The following is an 18144-nucleotide window of genomic DNA, read 5'->3' as shown; positions in this document are numbered from 1 at the left end:
ATACTGGAACGATGTTTTTTTTTTTAGGTGCCAATTTTGAACGTGTTTTAAAAATGGCGGTGACTACAAAATTTACTATGAAATTTTCGTGCAAAATATAGCTTCAAAACGAAAGTGATGCTACTGGAATAACGTTTTTTTTTTTTAGGGTCAATTTTCAAACTTTTTAAAAAATGCTAATAAAACCAATTTTTTATGTCTCAAACAAAGTTAATTTTTAAGGAAAAAACACATTAATGTTTCTGGTAGAATATCATTTTTCTTTCCTATGTATAAATTTAACATGTTTTCAACCACACCATGCTAGATACAAAAGAAATTGAAATTATTTCAACTATAAAATTAAAAAACCATGACATTATGAACAAAGTATATCACTCAATGAAATCAAAAATCTTTATTTGTATACTGAATAAAACAGACATTATATCTCTAATTTGATATTGCATTGTAGATATTTAAACAATAAAATTTATCATACTTAAGACATAATCCAACAACATAAAAATGCTTAAAGTGGGAAAACTGTTAAAGTGGGCAAATCCAAATGAGAAATGTGAATTGCATATTTTTGTCACCAAACAAAAAGCTCACAGTGAACTGTTTTAATGAATCTGTAGTTCAAATGTTAACCAATGAACTTAATAACTCCACAACAAAATCATGCAAAATCAAATTGCATTCATCTAACCTTCATTGCCAGATCCATTAGCTCCTCGGAGACATTTTGACCAACAGCAACCAAACTGTTCACAAGCTCCCCTACAAAGCGTGCTTCCTTTTCTGTAACAAGGGTGTAAGCTATGCCTTCTTTGTCCCCTGCCCGCCCCGTCCTTCCAATACGATGAACATGCATATCTATGTCTCTGGCAACATCAAAGTTTACAACAGATTTGATTGACTTAATATCAAGACCACGAGCTGCAACATCTGTTGCAACAAGAACATGGTAAATCCCTGACTTGAACTTTTGTATAACCTCCATACGAGAAGCCTGATGCTTATCTCCATGAAGGGCTGCAACTTTGAAACCGCCTTGAATCAACTGATGTTCAATCTCATCAACCTTTGATTTTGTTGAACCAAAAACTAGAACATCTCCATTATCAATCATTTCAGAAAGTTTGCTCAGAAGCCAAGGCATTTTCTCTGCATCTGAAGGAATTAGATGGACGATTTGTGTGATGTCCTCATTTGCCCTTCCTATTTCCCCTACAGTGACTCGTACAGGTTCTGACAGAATTTCCCTTGCCAAGCGCTCCACTCTCCTAGGCATAGTTGCAGAAAAGAGCAGCATCTGACGATCAGGCCGTATCTGACCGACAATAGATCTGATTTGAGGCTCAAACCCCAGGTCAAACATCCTATCTGCCTCATCAAGCACTAGGAAAGTTTCTCTCAGCATTGTTAATGCCTTCATCTTCAACATGTCAATCAACCTTCTTGGAGTAGCAACCACTAGCTCACAACCGGCCTTTAGTTCTTTGAACTGTTCGAGTTTTGACATGCCTCCAAAAACACCAGAAACGCGGATTCCATGAGGTTTCGCAAACTTCTTTGCTTCAAGACAGATTTGCTGAGCCAATTCTCTTGTAGGTGCACAAATAACACCAATTGGGCCTTCTCCTTTGGCGAGCTCTGGCTGATCCATTATATGCACAATCATTGGCAGAATAAATGCAGCAGTTTTTCCTGAACCAGTCTTGGCTATTCCTATAATATTACATCCAGATAGTGCAATTGGCAGAGCCTGGCACTGTATAGGGGTTGGGTTCTCGTAACCCTATTTAACAATGGCATTCATCAATGTAGAAGAAAAGTCACAATCTTCAAATTTCTTGATTGGCCTTCTTACATCATATCCAGAAACTTTGATTCCCAGACTTTGCCTGTATGCAGTAACTTCCTGATAGCTCATACCTGAATCCACATAACACCAAATACAAGCGAAGGGGCATAAGTTAATTGGGAATAAAATGAAACAAAACTCTCTGACTCAATTAAAAATACAAGAAACTAATAAAGTTTGAGAAAACCAAGTCCATCCCACAGATAGAGAAATCTCCAAAGGGCTTGGATAAATGAGAAATGATAATTGATTGGAGTGAATTTTACTTGATTCTTATTTAGCCCTAGAAAATAAAGTTTATTGAGGGGATAATAATCTGATTATATGTGATATGGATAATTCTGTGGCTCTCTCAAACGACTAGGGCAGAAGGCTAATCAGCCTACAGAGACAGATGGAACTTGGGTAATTAATCTGTGTGGGGTATTTTCTTCCTTTTTCTCATATTTCCACTTTATAACATCAGAATCATTAGATCACTTTATAACACTACAGAATCAACTAAACTGAAATTTTGTTAATGATTAGAATTGATATGAAACCCAATTTAATAAGAATCAACCCTCTCAAGCATCTTTTTCTCCTTCAAATATTCAGAGAATTCAATGATCTACTCAGAGATAGGTGCAAACCACACCTATTTGGAAATGTCCTCGGTCAAATTTGCTGAGATTTGGCAGATTTTGCCATAGTTGTCGTGTTCAATCATAATTCGCGGCCAACATATTCATTCAAACTTTCTTTTAAGATTTCATGTATTTTTAACCTTAGTATTTGTTGAGCCTGCATCCTCTTACTCTTTGGCTTTGCTGAGTCGTTCTCAAATCTGAGCTATCTGGGTTGTTCCCAAATCTGGTATATCTGAGTTGTTCCCAAGTCTAAGCCATGTGACATTGCCCCGCTTTCTATTAGATCTGGACATGTAATTTTGTCTGATAAATTGCAACTCAAGCATAATCCAACCCAAACTTATTTACAACCAACTTATTCTATATCCTTTTGTGAACACCAGTACCGTATCCACCAGAGCATAAATCTTCAAAAGTTGCAACAGTGATCGGACCAATTTTGCAGCAGGAAGGCAAGTAATATACTACATGAAGGAATGAAATTCCATTTGTAGATAATCAGAGATGTATTGTACTATGTGAATAGCTCAATAATGTGGCAATGAAATACTGCTTCTCGAGATACAGTGCAATATGTGACATATGGGATATTGTAGGAACGAAGTTCTGCTTCTAGGGATTTCCTGCATATTATAGGTAAGCAGTTCTGATGGTGGCAATTTACTTCAAGATGTGATATAACATTTTGTAAGAATAAAGTTCTTTCGGTGAGGATATTCTCCATATTGTAGGAATGAAGTTCTCTTTGTAGGAATGTACTGCAATATGTAATATGCTTCGTGTTGAAGGGTAATTTTTCTTCGTTGAAACAAATTTAGCAGTCCGCCTCCCCCTTCGCCCGTGCAGGGCCACCCCCGGGCCGCCCCGCCCCGCCCGACCGGCGGGGCGGGGCGGCCCGGGGGTGGCGCTGCGCCCGTGCACTTGAACTCTCGTCAATATTACGGTACAACATGAGTTGATTTTTATTCAAAACATCATCACTATATATTAATTTTGATATAAATATAAAATAAACTATTCAATTTTATAGCAGATATATCTTTAGTTTATTAATATATTTACATTGATCTTTAATATAATTAAATTTCCGTAACTATAAACTTTTAAATTAACGACTTTCATACTTCACATAAAACTCAACAAAACATCCTACTATCATTAATATAATAAATCTAGTTTAGTCTATTGTAATTTGATTTTTGAATAATCTATATATTTCTAATCTATATATTGAAAAACAATCATTTTGAAAATTAATTAAAATTTTAAATTAATAATAATAAAAAATTATTATTTTCGTTTGTAATATGTAATTACATTGCTGCATTATGATTTTATAAAAAGTTTATATTTATGTTAAGATTCAATTTAATATTAAATTTAAAATTCAGTAAATTTTTTTAAATACACCTTCTTCTTTTTTAATTTTTCAATTTAAAAAGGTTTTGTTTCTATGATTTTTTTCTGTTAAAAATATAAATATGAAAAGAATTATATTTATTTTTTGTACTGCAATATGTAATATGCTTCTGGGCCTGGAGTATGCCCTAAAACTACTTCTGCTTGGCTAAGAGCTCGTCTTCCTCGGACGTAAGGAAACAGGTTAACGGCCCAAGACCCAGAGGCATCTGGCAGGAGTGAAAGCCTGCTCCCTTACGGACCACCAGCGGGTTATTTCAGGTGGCGTGGTTTTCCTTGATAACAGTGATGTGTTAAACTAACATTCGCGGATAGCAGCCAGAGATGGCTGTCCTCACTGTTGGTTTAACAAAACTGAGTTTGACAGGTTTTTCCACCTTCTGAAAAAAATAAAAATAAAAATATGTAATATGCTTCGTGTTGAAGGGTAATTTTTCTTCGTTAAAACAAATTTAACAGTCCGCCTCCCCCTCCGCCCGCGCAGGGCCACCCCCGGGCCGCCCCGCCCCACCCGACCGGCGGCGGGTCGATTCCGGGAATCGACCCGCCGCCGGTCGGGCAGGGTGGGGCGGCCCGGGGGTGGCGTTGCACGGGCGCAGCGCCACCCCCGGGCCGCCCTGCCCCGCCCGACCGGCGGCAGGTCGATTCCCGGAATCGACCCGCCGCCGGTCGGGCGGGGCGGGGCGGCCCGGGGGTGCCGCTTACAACATGAGGAACACTGTATCATGTAACATGAGGAACACTATATCTGGCAGAAAATGATGCCGCCCTTCTCATGAACTGCGTCTACAACATTTTTCCAGGCCTTGACTTGCTCATCGTTGAAATTGCCAGGAGAATGCGGGAACTTGCAGAGCATTACATAAAAGTCTTTCATTATCAATGTAATTTTTTCAGGAGAAACTGCATGCCAAAGCACTCTCGATTTATTTCATCACTGAAAGAAATGGCGTAGCTAATGAGGAGAGCGTACCCAATGGCTTGCTACGAGACTGCGTTTTCCTCGGTGATGAGGAGGCCTCCTCTCGTGGTTCTATGAGAATAGAACTCCACGTGGCAGGGCTGCGGGATGTTGTCGAGCACACCGCATCGAGTCATGGGAGCCAACACAACCCTGCAGGTACGTGAACATAAGTTAGTACCTGAAGCTCACTGGCTTTGCAGAAAATTATATAAATTACTTGCTCTGAAACTAGACTAGAAATTTGTGACATAGTAAATTACCTGTGAGACAGATTGAATAGCGGACCCATCTGAAAAGGCGAAAGGAGATGAGGACTCAAGGTGCCGTTTGAGGATACACTGTCTTCGTGATTTTTCTTTTCGAGAAAATTACCGCCTTTCCCCATTACGACAGAATGACTTCAATTTAACAAACGCTCGCCTGCAATACGAATGAAATACTCTGAATTCTGATCAAGGGCCTTTATGTAGAAGTTCTTGATTGTTATTATCAATACCAAGGATCTCTCAAATTCTTGATATATCATTTTGAATTGCGTGACGAAATTATTGGACATTTTGCACATCGGATGGAGTGTTTGTTTTCTAATACTAAATACTATTTTCCATCAACTCCGATATTTAATTGTCTTACACATTAATATCATTTAAAACGTTTATTAACAATTTGTTTAAGTGGATTTAAGCACTATCGTGAACATCTGAATTCTGATCAAAGGCCTTTATGTAGAAGTTCTTGACTGTTATTATCAATACCAAAGGTATGGATCTCTCAAGTTCTTGATTGTTCTTATCAATACCAAAGGTATGGATCTCTCTAACCGAAAAATTAAGGATGTGGCATCGATCTATCACAATACATATTTTGGCACCACGGGGCCGCCCCGCCCCGCCCGACCACGGGGCACCCCCGGGGCTAAAAATTAAGGATTGTTAGAGCATATATGGACAGAGTGAAACATTAAACCCAGAAGCCACGCGAAAAATACAGCAGCCCAGGCGTCTTTTGATGGGACATCTGTCACCTTTCTTGGGGCGTTCGAAGTGGATGTCGATTAGCCCCTCGAAAACTAGATACCACTTAGTGTGCACATGTAAGATCTTAATTGGGAGTCTAAAGACTGTTTTCCCGTGAGTTTGATTTAAATATTCTTTGTTTATTATTCCGTGCCACAGCATCGACACTTCTAATAAATGCAGTAGATTTTGAAAAAATTGCGGAATTTGCTATAGTTTACTATAATGCTTTGTAAATTGCATTGTTTATGAGAAGATCGTACCTAAAACAATTGATTTCCGTGTCCTTCATAAATGAAATTTCAATCTTTTAGTTGGTGAAGTATTTGAAAAGTGAGAATGTCAAGTAAATAAAACAAATAAATAAATATTTTTATTTCCAAAATATAAAAAATGTGAAGTGATTTATTATAATTGTATTGTGTATTAGTATTTATATGGAAAAATATTTTTGAAAGTAATAATAAATATCATAACATGTGTTTTGTAAAATTTACAAATGACATTTTGATAAAATGATATGTTTATTTGAGTATATGTGTTATTGTTAATAAAAAAATATTATTTTAAGAACATTCATAATAACATTTTTCTATAAGAATTAATTAAAATCAAAATTTAATTAAAAGAAAATTAAGTGGTACTGAACATCTAAGTTTAATTAAATAAATTTGTATTCTAGGTATTTAATAACATTAATTATCAAATCTCAGTGTTGATTTGCAACAATATTAACACATTTTGAACATTTATTATATCTTTTATATTGTACCTTAAACATTTAATATATCTCCCTTATTGTAGAGGGGACATTTTGAGATTCATGCTTTAAAATTTGGCATTGAGAAGTGGAGGTGCATTTGCTGGGTCCATTAGTCATCTAACATTCTGCAAAAAGATGTAAAACTCTAGTCATTTAACATCATACGAAGAGTTGTGAAACTTGTTATGATGTGGAGTTGTAGAAAAATGTGAAGAAGAAAATTACAGAGATTAAAGTCTATGAAGTTGTTAAAAAAAAAGAAAGATATAGATGAATGAGACTATTAAGTACATAATTTTTTGTTTGCAAAGAAATTATTTTTAATGTGTTTCAAGTCGAATAATATTTTGTTGGTTTTTTGTGCTTTGGTTTTTTTGTGCTTTGTTATTCCTCTGATTACATGCATTTGTTAGTTTGTGTGTTTCAACTTACATGTATTTGGGGGCTGGGAAGGGTACAGTTGGGCGGGGGTTCGGGGGTGGGCGCAGTGGCGAGGGGCGACCGCGAGGAGGGGTTGGGGGGTGTAGGGGGTTTGGGGGGATGGGGGGGGGGGGGCGGGGGTTTGGGGGGATGGGGGGAGGGGGCGGGGGATGGAGGGGGCCGGGGGGCGGGGGATGGAGGGGGGCGGGGGGCGAGGGGGATGGGGCGCGGGATTGTGGGGGGACGGTAGGGGGTAGGGTGAGGGAAGGGGAGGGGGGCCGTGGAGGGGGGCCGGGGAGGGGGGCAAGCTTCATTCAAACAGAAAATTCAGCTGAAAACAAACATCTAGCGTGGCATGCAAAGGATGGACCACAAAGAAATACAGAGTTGGCGAGCAAAACAAAGAGAAAACGCAGATTTGATGGATGCAGGGAGTACAATAACTTGGTAATCATATCGAGGGATTTGTCATCATCATCATTTTCGGAGATTGGATCAGGCGTGTTACTTTAATTATTAATGTGTAGTGAATCCAGACAAGAGATCTCTCGTGAGAGGAATAAGTTAATGGAGTCGAGGCTTCAATGTAGTCGTCAGGGGGTTGTGGGGGGGGCATGGGTAGGGGCTCGCCCATACTTGCCTAATTGTGCACTTAGTCTCATTATCCCTCACCTGACCTCCCGCTCGCCCATCGACCCGCCTGCCCATTAGAGGTGGCTGGGCAATTCTGATTATACAAATAAAAAATTTATGGTATATTTTTGTTGTTAACTTAAGTTAATATGTTTTTTTATTTACTAATTTATGTGTTTTTTTATAGGAAAATGGCATCAAGGAAAATTTCTGTGAATCTTTCTGGACCAAAGAGTCTTAAAGGTGTATCTTCAAAAAACATTGGTGAACGAACTCCACCTGAGCTCATGCCTACAAATATTTCAAGTGCTTTACGTGATAAGAAGCTAATCTCAGATTGGAAAAGTTCAAAAGAGGTGAAATTTCCATTAAGAGTCTAGTATGTGAAAGAAAGAGAGAGCACAACTGTGATTTTCGCATTGATTTTTAAGTTAATTATTATTTTTTTTAAAAAAAAGTAGTTATTATTATTTTTTTGACATGAAATTCATAAAAAAAACTATTATTTGACCATTTTTAGTTAATATTTTTGTATTAAAATTGTGATTTTGACATGTTAATTCTAGCAAAAAATTATCAAAACGTTTAGTTTTTTTGTTATATTTATGTTAAAAATGGTTATTTTTATGTCCATTGTTAAAAAATGTTGTTTTTTAGAAACAATTATTTCATGTGGATTGAAAAATTAATTAAGGATGTATAAATATGTAGATTATCTAAAATTCAAACTATCGACTTTCTAATTTAAAAACGCAAAACAATAAAAACCCCCCTAAAAAAAAAAATAAATTAAGATAGAGAACAAGAAAATATGAATAAAATGACGACTTCAAAAACTATTAAATTTAGAAAATAATTTTTTACATTTCACACACTAGAAAATTAAAAGTAAAAAAATAGGTCTTTTAAAAAAAGGGTGTGATGCAGAATACTCACTTTTTAAAATCAGCATGAAAATCACTACCATTCTAAAACTTGATTTCATCCTTGAACATGAAAAAAAATTAAAGTTCCAAAAACCATGTTCTAAAAAAAACATGTGTATTCTGCATCACCACTTTTGAAAATCGGGTCATTTTTTTGCTATCTCTACGAAACGGGTAACAGTATCAGTTCCCGTTTCAAAGTTTACATTGTTATTTCCAAATCTCCAATAGAAATCACAGTATGAGAAGATGAAATCAAAAGGAAATCAACATCTTTTACCTTCTCTTTTGATTTGGAAAGAACTGATGAGGTTTCTCATCATCTGTTGTTGGTGGTTCGCTCGTTGTCTTAGCACATTCTCCAAATTCTTTCTTGACATACCCAAGTCATGCCTGACGGGGTAATTGCTCTACTTTGATGGGGTTGACAATGCCTTAGCCATTAACGCCCAAGCCTTTCCTTCATACCCCATTCTCTTCAACAGTTTGGAGCCAATTCCTGTGGTATGATTTTCGAAAACAACAAAATCATTATCAGGAAACATACATGAAGATGGTGAACTACTTTTTATCTCACATGGGTCACACTGCAGCTTTTCCAAGGCCTTGTCCTTTGCTTGCAGCTGTCATAGCAAACTTTGCTTTTCCTCTTTCTCTTCATGTAGGCGCATCTTCAATTCATCATTCTCTATTTGAAGATTATGTTTGTTTTGCTTCTGGTCTTCCATGGCCTTTTCTGTGGCTTGTAGAGTCTCAAACACAATTTCCACTTTCTTGGAAATGTCGAGCATGGTCTCACACATTTCTCTTTCATCCTTTGTCATTGCACGTTCCATTGTTCATGCTGCAATTCGAATACACGTAAAGACTGCTTTGATACCACTTGATCTAGGTCCGGGTCTGAAGATGGACCCTTCCAAGACCTTTTACTTTTGTGATGTGTTAAAATTGCTTTTTAAAAGAACATTAACGAATACTTCTGCATGTGGAAAAGAAGAGGAACATAACAATCACCAGCACATGAAAACATAAGCGTTGATAATGGAGTTCGTCTAGGAGGGACTACATCTTCGGGCCCTGGTGTCAAGATGGTTTAGGCCGCTGCATTAAGTGCTATCAATAAAGATGATGTGCACAAGAGATGATGTCTCGATCATACAAGGAAGAATTCCCTCATGCAGGAATGGCTTTAAGAGATGCTCCACAACTAGAACTCTCAATCAAAAGACTCGTATTAGCATGACACAAAAACATGCATGGTGAGCATCCCACCAACATGGCACAAAGGGGATGTAAAAAAAAAACACATGCATGACAACAACAAGAGTATCCCATCAACATTCAATAAGGGATCTAAAAACATAACATGAAGAGTTATGACAACAAGTACATCATATAGAAGATTCTACACAACATGAAGCAAGGAATCATGACAACATGTGATAAATAAGATCCCACATCAACATCAATCATGGATCTGTATGACATAATGCAGAAAGAAGAAGTACATGAACAAATCATATACCTCACAACCAAGGGCCATGTTAGGTCCCTATAATACTAGTGATTCCCCCATTACTATTGTCGTTGTATCCCTTATTATTGTTTTTGTGCCCCTATTGTCCCCATATTGTTACTATTGTGCCCCATAGAATCCCTCTATTGTTATTTTTTTGGCTTTATATTATTTCTGTTAGGTCGGCTTGGTTATATTGTGACCCCTTAAACTCCTATATATAGAAAGGAGGTTTGGTCATTTGAATCATCCAAGAATTGCTCATTTGTGTAATGTAAAGGAGGTTGCCCCCTCGAAGAGGCTGAACTCTAAGGTGTTGATCTATCTTTTCTATCTTTTGTGAGCTGGTTTCATAACATTTGGTATTAGAGCTTTGGATTCTAGGGTTTCGCTGCTCCAAACAGGTTATTGTGGCATTTGCACTATAACTTTTTTTTGTGACGTTTCAGATGCTAAAAAAAAGCCCATTTGGTTTGAAATTGTTCTAAACCTCAGGTTTGAATTGCAGAGCTTTTCACTCTATATTTGTGGAGATATGATCTGAGGAAGTTGGCCTTTTCGCAGCCTCCCGAATTACATTCCAAACAGGTGACCTGGGGAAATCATCATAACTTTGGTTTTGAACATCAGATTTAAATTTCGTAAGAAGTTATAGAAAGAGGACGGACTGTAGTTTCCTATGTATATTTTTCAGACACTAAGGTCAAACCAGTGACATGTGGCACTTCATACAATTTCACTCTTATTAAAAGGTATATAATCAGGTCATCTTGGGAGAATGTGCATAACACTTGCTTGGAGAATCTAAATTCGATCACATTGGTGGCATTGGAAAGAGGACGTAGAGGGCTATTGTAGGTCGCAATTTTAGAACTAGAAGATTTGAGATTACAGAGATACATCAGATGCAATATCGAGCTCCTACAAAGTGAAAAAAGGTGTGTAGATTTTTTTAAATTTTTGCATAAGATTGGTTTGAAAAATTAGTTGAAATAAATTCAAAGGGAACAGTGAAGAATTATTAGCATTAATTAATGCCCCAAAGAAAGAAAATGGAAACACCTAGTAAGCAACCTGAAATCTCTAGCATGACTCGTGAAGAAGAGGAAGAAATGCAACATGATATATCAAAATTACAAGACCAAGTACAACAAATTTCACTCTCAGTAAAGGTAAATGAAGCCAAGATGAATGGCGTGGAAGCTAATATGATGGCATGCAAGTTAAGATGAATGGCGTGGAAGCTAAGATGAATGGCATGGATGATAAAATGGAAGAATTGAAGATACATTTGAATAAGTTGCTACAAGAAATTGTCACTAATGGTGAAAGGGTAGTAAAGGAAATTCATGATGAGAACAAAAGAAATGTTAATCATGATTTCACAGACTCTAATGTTGGACTGAAGACCCACCATATTCAAAAAATTGATATCAAGAAGTTTGATGGCAAGGGTCCCACAACATGGATACTACAGATGGAGCAATTTTTCGATCTCCATAATGTGCAAAACACACAAAAGGTACGTATTGCAACTTTATATTTGGAACCAAACCAGTTTGTATGGTATTGTTGGATTTGCTCTCATAAAAAAATTGTCACTTGGGCAATTTTTACGGAAGAAATGGCAGTACATTATGAGGATACAAAAATCAACACCTTTTTTAACCAATTGATAAGTCTCAAATAAAAGGGTTCAATGATGGAGCACATCGAGGACTTCCAAAAATTGAACATAAGGGTAAAAGATGTTCCAGAGGAGCATAGGATTGATGTGTTCATAGGGACTTTAAAGGATAATATCCAACATGAGGTTCACCTTTGGGAGCTTGATTCATTGGAGAAGGCATTCAGGTTAGCAAGAAAAATGGAAAGCAAAATTATGGCAACCACGAAGCCTACCACTCACAACTATAAAGATGGAAGTGTTGTTGCCACTAGCCTTCCACAACCTATAAGGTTGACACCACAACAATTGGAAGAAAAAAGAGCAAAAGGGATTTGTTACAGTTGTGATAGAAAATACACTAAAGGTCATAAGTGTGCTGAGAAGAAATAATTCTACATAGATTGTGAAGAGGAGGAAGAAAATGAACACAAAATGTCAAAAGAAGAGGATATACTCTAGGAACAAACCCTAGATAAAGAAGAAATGAATCCAACCATATCTTGTAATGCATTGGCTGGAATTACCACTCCTCAAACTATCAAGATAGAAGGACATATCAAGAAGAAAAATGTAATAGTGTTGATTGATTCAGAAAGTACCCACAATTTTATTCATTGTAAGATAGCAAAAGAATTGAATTTCTTCCTATATCTAGCACCAGAGTGTCAAGTGATGGTTGCAAGTGGAGGAACCATAAATTACTCTAGAAAGTGCCATAATATCAAGCTATCCATGGGAGAATATGTATTGAATAGCCCAATGCTTTCCATTCCAATGGGAGGTGCTGATGTTGTACTAGGAGTCCAATGGCTACAATCCTTGGGTACAATAGCTTTTAATTTTCAAGAACTTTTCTTGAAATTTTCCGCGGAAGGAAAGGAAGTTGAATTAAGGGGTATTGTAGGGAAATCGAGAAAGATAATCAGCTCTAACAGTATGAGAAAGCTTCTAAAAAAAGAAAAACAAGGAGTAATTGCACAATTATGTTTGCTAGATGTTTCCACATCGAAATCATCTATTTCTCCAGATCTCCAAAAAGTCTTGGACAATCATTCTAAGGTACTTAAGACTCCCAAAGTTCTCCCACCTATTCGTGATCATGATCATGCTATTCATTTGATTCCAGGAAGTGTTCCTCCAAACATCAGGCCATACAGATATCCCTATGCCCAAAAGAGTGAAATTGAACGCATGGTTGCAGAAATGCTAGAGGTTGGTATAATTCAACCTAGTTAAAGTTCTTTTTGTGCTTCAGTTGTATTGGTGCACAAGGAGGATGGATCATGGTGCATGTGTCTGGATTATAGGGAGCTCAACAAGATCACTATTAAAGATAAATTTCCCATTCCTATCATGTATGAATTATTGGATGAATTGCATGGATCAATTTACTTCACCAAGTTGGATCTTCATTCAGGATATCATCAAATCAGAATGAAGACTGAAGACATTCCAAAAACAACATCTATAACTCATGAGGGTCATTATGAATTTTTGGTCATGCATTTTGACCTTACCAATGCACCTTCTACATTTCAATGTTTGATTAATTCCATTTTCAAACCCTTCCTTAGAAAATTTGTGTTAGTATTTTTTGATGATATACTAATCTACAGTAAGTCTTGGAAGGATCATGTGGAACATGTTGATAGGGTGCTACAACTATTGGAGGAGAAACAATTATATGCAAAAAGCTCCAAATGTTTCTTTGGAGTACAAGAGGTGGAATATTTGGGTCATATTGTATCTCTTGAAGGTGTTAAGGTAGACCCTAGCAAAATTAAAGCCATTAAGGAATGGAAAATCCCCACATCCATAAAGCATCTGCGAGGATTTCTTGGGTTGACAGGGTATTATCGCAAGTTTTCTAAGAATTATGGGAGAATAACAGCACCTCTAACAACTTTATTGAAGAAAGATGCATTTTCATGGACTCTAGAAGCAACAAAGGACTTCAAACATCTTAAAGAGGCAATGTGCCAAGGACCAGTCTTAGCTACACTGGACTTCGCAAAAACCTTTATTGTGTAATGTGATGCTTCAGGAAATGGAATTAGTGCTGTTTTAATGCAAGATGAAAGACCCATTGCTTTTGAAAGTCGTCCAATCAAGGGAAAATATTTACACAAAGCTATTTATGAGAAGAAAATGTTTGAAATACTACATGCACTTAAGAAATGGTGACCCTACCTAATGGGAAGACACTTCAAGGTAAAAACGGATCATGATAGCCTTAAATACTTTTTAGAACAAAGATTATCCTTTGAAGAGCAACAAAAATGGGTCACAAAGTTGTTGGTTTATGACTTTGAAATCATCTACAAAAAAGGGAAGCAAAATGTTGTGGCAGATTCACTCTCAAGAAAGGATGAGGATGTGGAAGCATTCTTGTGCGCCATTTCTATTACCCAACCAGATTGGATAAACGAAGCAAGGGAGGAATGGAAGAATGATGAAGAAGTGTGGCCACTTATTCGAAAGTTACAAAAAGATTCTAGTACATCTGATAAATTTAGCTAGAAAAATGATTCGTTATGGTACAAGGATCACTTATACCTCTATAAGAATTCCCAAATCAAACAAAATATTCTTATGGAAATGCACACTTCTCCCTTGGGAGGGCACTCAGGATTTTTAAAAACTTACCACAGGGTTAAGAAGGAATTCTTTTGGGATGGCCTTCAATAGGATATTCAAAAGTTTGTGGCGGCATGTTTGGTTTGCCAACAAAATAAATTTGAAACAATTAAGACCCCAGGTCTATTACAACCTTTATCCATTCCAAGCCAATGTTGTGAGGAGGTTTCACAGGATTTTATCACAGGTTTACCCAAGTCTAAAGGAAAGAGTGTGATGATGGTGGTAGTTGATAGACTTACCAAGTATGCACGCTTTTGTGCATTATCACATCCATTTAAAGCCAGTATAGTTTCTACTGCATTTATGGAAACAATTCAAAAGCTACATGGAAACCCAAAGATTATTGTAAGTGACAGAGATCCCATTTTCACTAGAAATTTTTGGACAGAATTATTTTTTTGTCTTGCTACTCAGTTAGCTCATAGCTCATCTTATCATTCTCAATATGATGGGCAAACTGAGATAGTAAACAAATGTTTGGAAGGATATCTTTTTTGCTTTGTATCTGATAAATAGACACAATGGGTCAAATGGTTGCCTCTGGTTGAATGGTGGTATAACACTTCCTTCCATACTGCAACAAAAATGACCCCATTTATGGCACTTTATGGATATCAACCACCATCCATCACATCATATTTAAGAGAAAATTCTAAGGTTCAAGTAGTGGAACATCACATCGAGCATCAACAACAAGCTCTCCAACTCTTAAAGGATAACCTCGTGTTCGCGCAAAATAGAATGAAACAACAGGAAGATCAACATCGTAGTGAAAGAAGTTTTGATGTAGGTGATTGGGTATTCCTATGGCTACAACCATATAAATAAATGTCCATCAAGCAAGCTAAGAAGGATAATAAATTATAACCAAAGTATTATGGTCCGTACAAGGTGTTGCAAAAGACTGGTACTATGGCATACAAATTTGAGCTTTCTGCAGCTTCTCGAGTGCACCCAGTTTTCCATGTTTCATGTTTAAAGAAGGTTATAGGTGACAAGCTCCCAGTTCAAACAATATTGCAAGAACTTGACAAGGAAGGAAAAATTATATTGGAACCAGAAGTAGTCAGAGAGACAAGAGCTCGATAGCTATGAAATCGATCAACTTCGAAGTATCTCATGAAGTGGAAGAACTTATCTGCTAAATATTCCACATGGGAGGATGAGAATTTTATACAGAAGCATCTAGAACTACTCAAGCATTGAGGACAACACTTTTTTGAATGAGAGGGGCATGTTAGGTCCCTATAATACTAGTGATTCCCCCATTACTATTGTCATTGTATCCCTTATTATTACTGTTGTGCCCCTATTGTCCCCATACTGTTATTATTGTGCCCCATATAATCCCTCTATTGTTATTTTTGTGGCTTTATATTATTACTGTTAGGTCGGCTTGGTTATATTGTGACCCCTTAGACTCATATATATAGAAAGGAGGTTTTGTCATTTGAATCATCCAAGAATTGTTCATTTGTGTAATGTAAAGGAGGTTACCCCCTCGAAGAGGCTGAATTCTAAGGCATTGATCTATCTTTTCTATCTTTTTGTGAGATGGTTTCATAATGGGCCATCTGAAGAAGTGGATGTCTCACTGCTGAAGCTGCTTGGACCATTGCTCTCAAGGCATCGATCGTATGAAGATGGCTGCTCGCATAAGAAAGTGGACATCTGAAACATAGCTATCAAAAATGTTGAAGCTTGCTGAATATCAATTTCACAGCATCGATTGCAAGAAGAATCGAACAAATAAGAATCAATCAAGAAGAATTGATCAAAAGATGAATCGATCACATGAAGAAGAATCGATCATAAAGAAGAATTGATCACAAAAGAATAACTTCTCTGGACTTCTCACTCTGCAGCTCTATGGCGATCTGGCCCTATAGTGCTCTAGCTTATCACTGCAGCTCTGTAATCTGCCAGAATTTCAACCATTGTGACTCTTATGGTTATCTGCACTCTGGATTGATCAAGCTTTGTGGCTCTATGGGGTTCAAACACTCCGCTAGCTTTCAAGCTCTCTCTGGCACGGAGGCTCTCGGGCCTCTTCCTCATAGCCTTTCCATGCAGCCTCTCGGGCTTCCTCTCGTACAGCCCTCGCCCACTATTACACAGCCTTCTCGTGCTCCCCTCAGCTATCTGTCATCATCATGTGTTATAACATGTTTGGATCAAAGCTGCTCTTAAAAATCGGAGGTCAATTTTGTTCATAATAGAAGCCATTTGCTTAGAAGCATCGACTAGTGTAACAAATAGCCTTCTTTCTGTTTAAAATAGAAATACACTAAAAATTGATAAATCTTACCAAAAACCTTGAAATCCAGACTTCAAAACATTTTAAAGTGGCCCTACAAACCCTATCGGGTCCGCCTTTAGACAATTATTGCAATCTGCGGTTGGCAGGGATTGACACTGATTAAATTAGCGCGATATTAGGGGTTCCGCCGATATTGTTATTGGTGATGTAAAAAATCGGCGATCAGTGTTTTCAGTTGGCGCTTTAATAGATGTTTCAGCATATAAATCGACACAACTCTTATGGGTCAGGGTGATATATGTATATACATGGCTTTGGGGTGTGGGTTGGGTCCACCGTTGACGGTCCAAACCCACCCCCTAATACAGAGTTCTAGTATATATATATGGGTGCGATAGTTGTGGAGGCTTCAGCGGAGGTTGTGGCCGTCGATCCCATTATATATATATATATATATATATATATATATATATATATATATATATATATAATATGGTTGTGATTATTGAGATAAGGTTGTTTTAAAAGGGTACGGTGGGGTTTATTGTCGTTGATCCCGAAACCATGTGTTTGATGGTTTTGTTGTATTATATAGTTATTTTAATAACTATATTGAAACATTTCATTATATGGTTATTTATTTACCATTTTAAAAATGATTTTGTCTCTTATGCAGGTTTAGGAGACAAATGAGAGAATTCCAAGTGTTAATGGATGATGGGCTGCCATGTGGGTCCCACTTGCTTACTGGGATGTCATGTGGCACACTATGGGCCCCACTTTCTCCTATCACGTCAAACTTTGAAGAGCTCCATATTTCGCATATGAGCTCGTTTTGACGAACCATTCACACCACCACGATCGGGACGATGAGGTCTCCGATTTGGTCCTAGTTTGAGCATAATACAAACACTTTGATTTTTGAGCCATCTTTGCCCTATGTGTCTTTCCGGAGCTAGTTGGATCACTTGTTATGTCAATGTAGTAGGCTTGGCCCCTTCCTTAATTTGAGGAGCAAACACAAGCCTTCTGCCTCTATGATATTTCTTGGTCAGCTCAGGCCTAGGTACCTTGGAAACCTCATCATGTTTGCTTGATGACCCCACCTCCATGGGATGTACTGACATGGTTTGGTGCTTGCTTGGTGAAGTGATTATATGCATTTTCAAGGTTGCCTCAATGAAGGTGTCCCATGTCATGTTCTTTAGCTCTATCAAATGATGGAGTACTATAAAATTTATGCACAATATCAGACATTATCAGACATATATGATATGGTTATCACAATATATCTATATATCTATATCTATATATATATATATATATATATATATAGATATATATATATATATATATATATATATATATATATATATATATATATATATATATATATATATATATATATATATATATATATATGTATTTTTCTTCTATATT

At 37.1% G+C, this 18144-nt stretch overlaps 1 pseudogene; it reads right to left on the bottom strand.

The window, feature by feature from the left end:
* Positions 1-682: 682 nt before the first annotated feature.
* LOC149201525 (DEAD-box ATP-dependent RNA helicase 24 pseudogene) lies at positions 683-1918 on the bottom strand (annotated as a pseudogene).
* Positions 1919-18144: the final 16226 nt, after the last annotated feature.

The sequence above is a fragment of the Pinus tabuliformis genome, chromosome 2_1 (assembly GCF_031772625.1).
Source record: "Pinus tabuliformis cultivar Carrire ecotype Pingquan chromosome 2_1, CPIR1, whole genome shotgun sequence".
Classification (NCBI taxonomy): domain Eukaryota; kingdom Viridiplantae; phylum Streptophyta; class Pinopsida; order Pinales; family Pinaceae; genus Pinus; species Pinus tabuliformis.
This window is presented reverse-complemented; position numbering and strand designations above follow the sequence as displayed.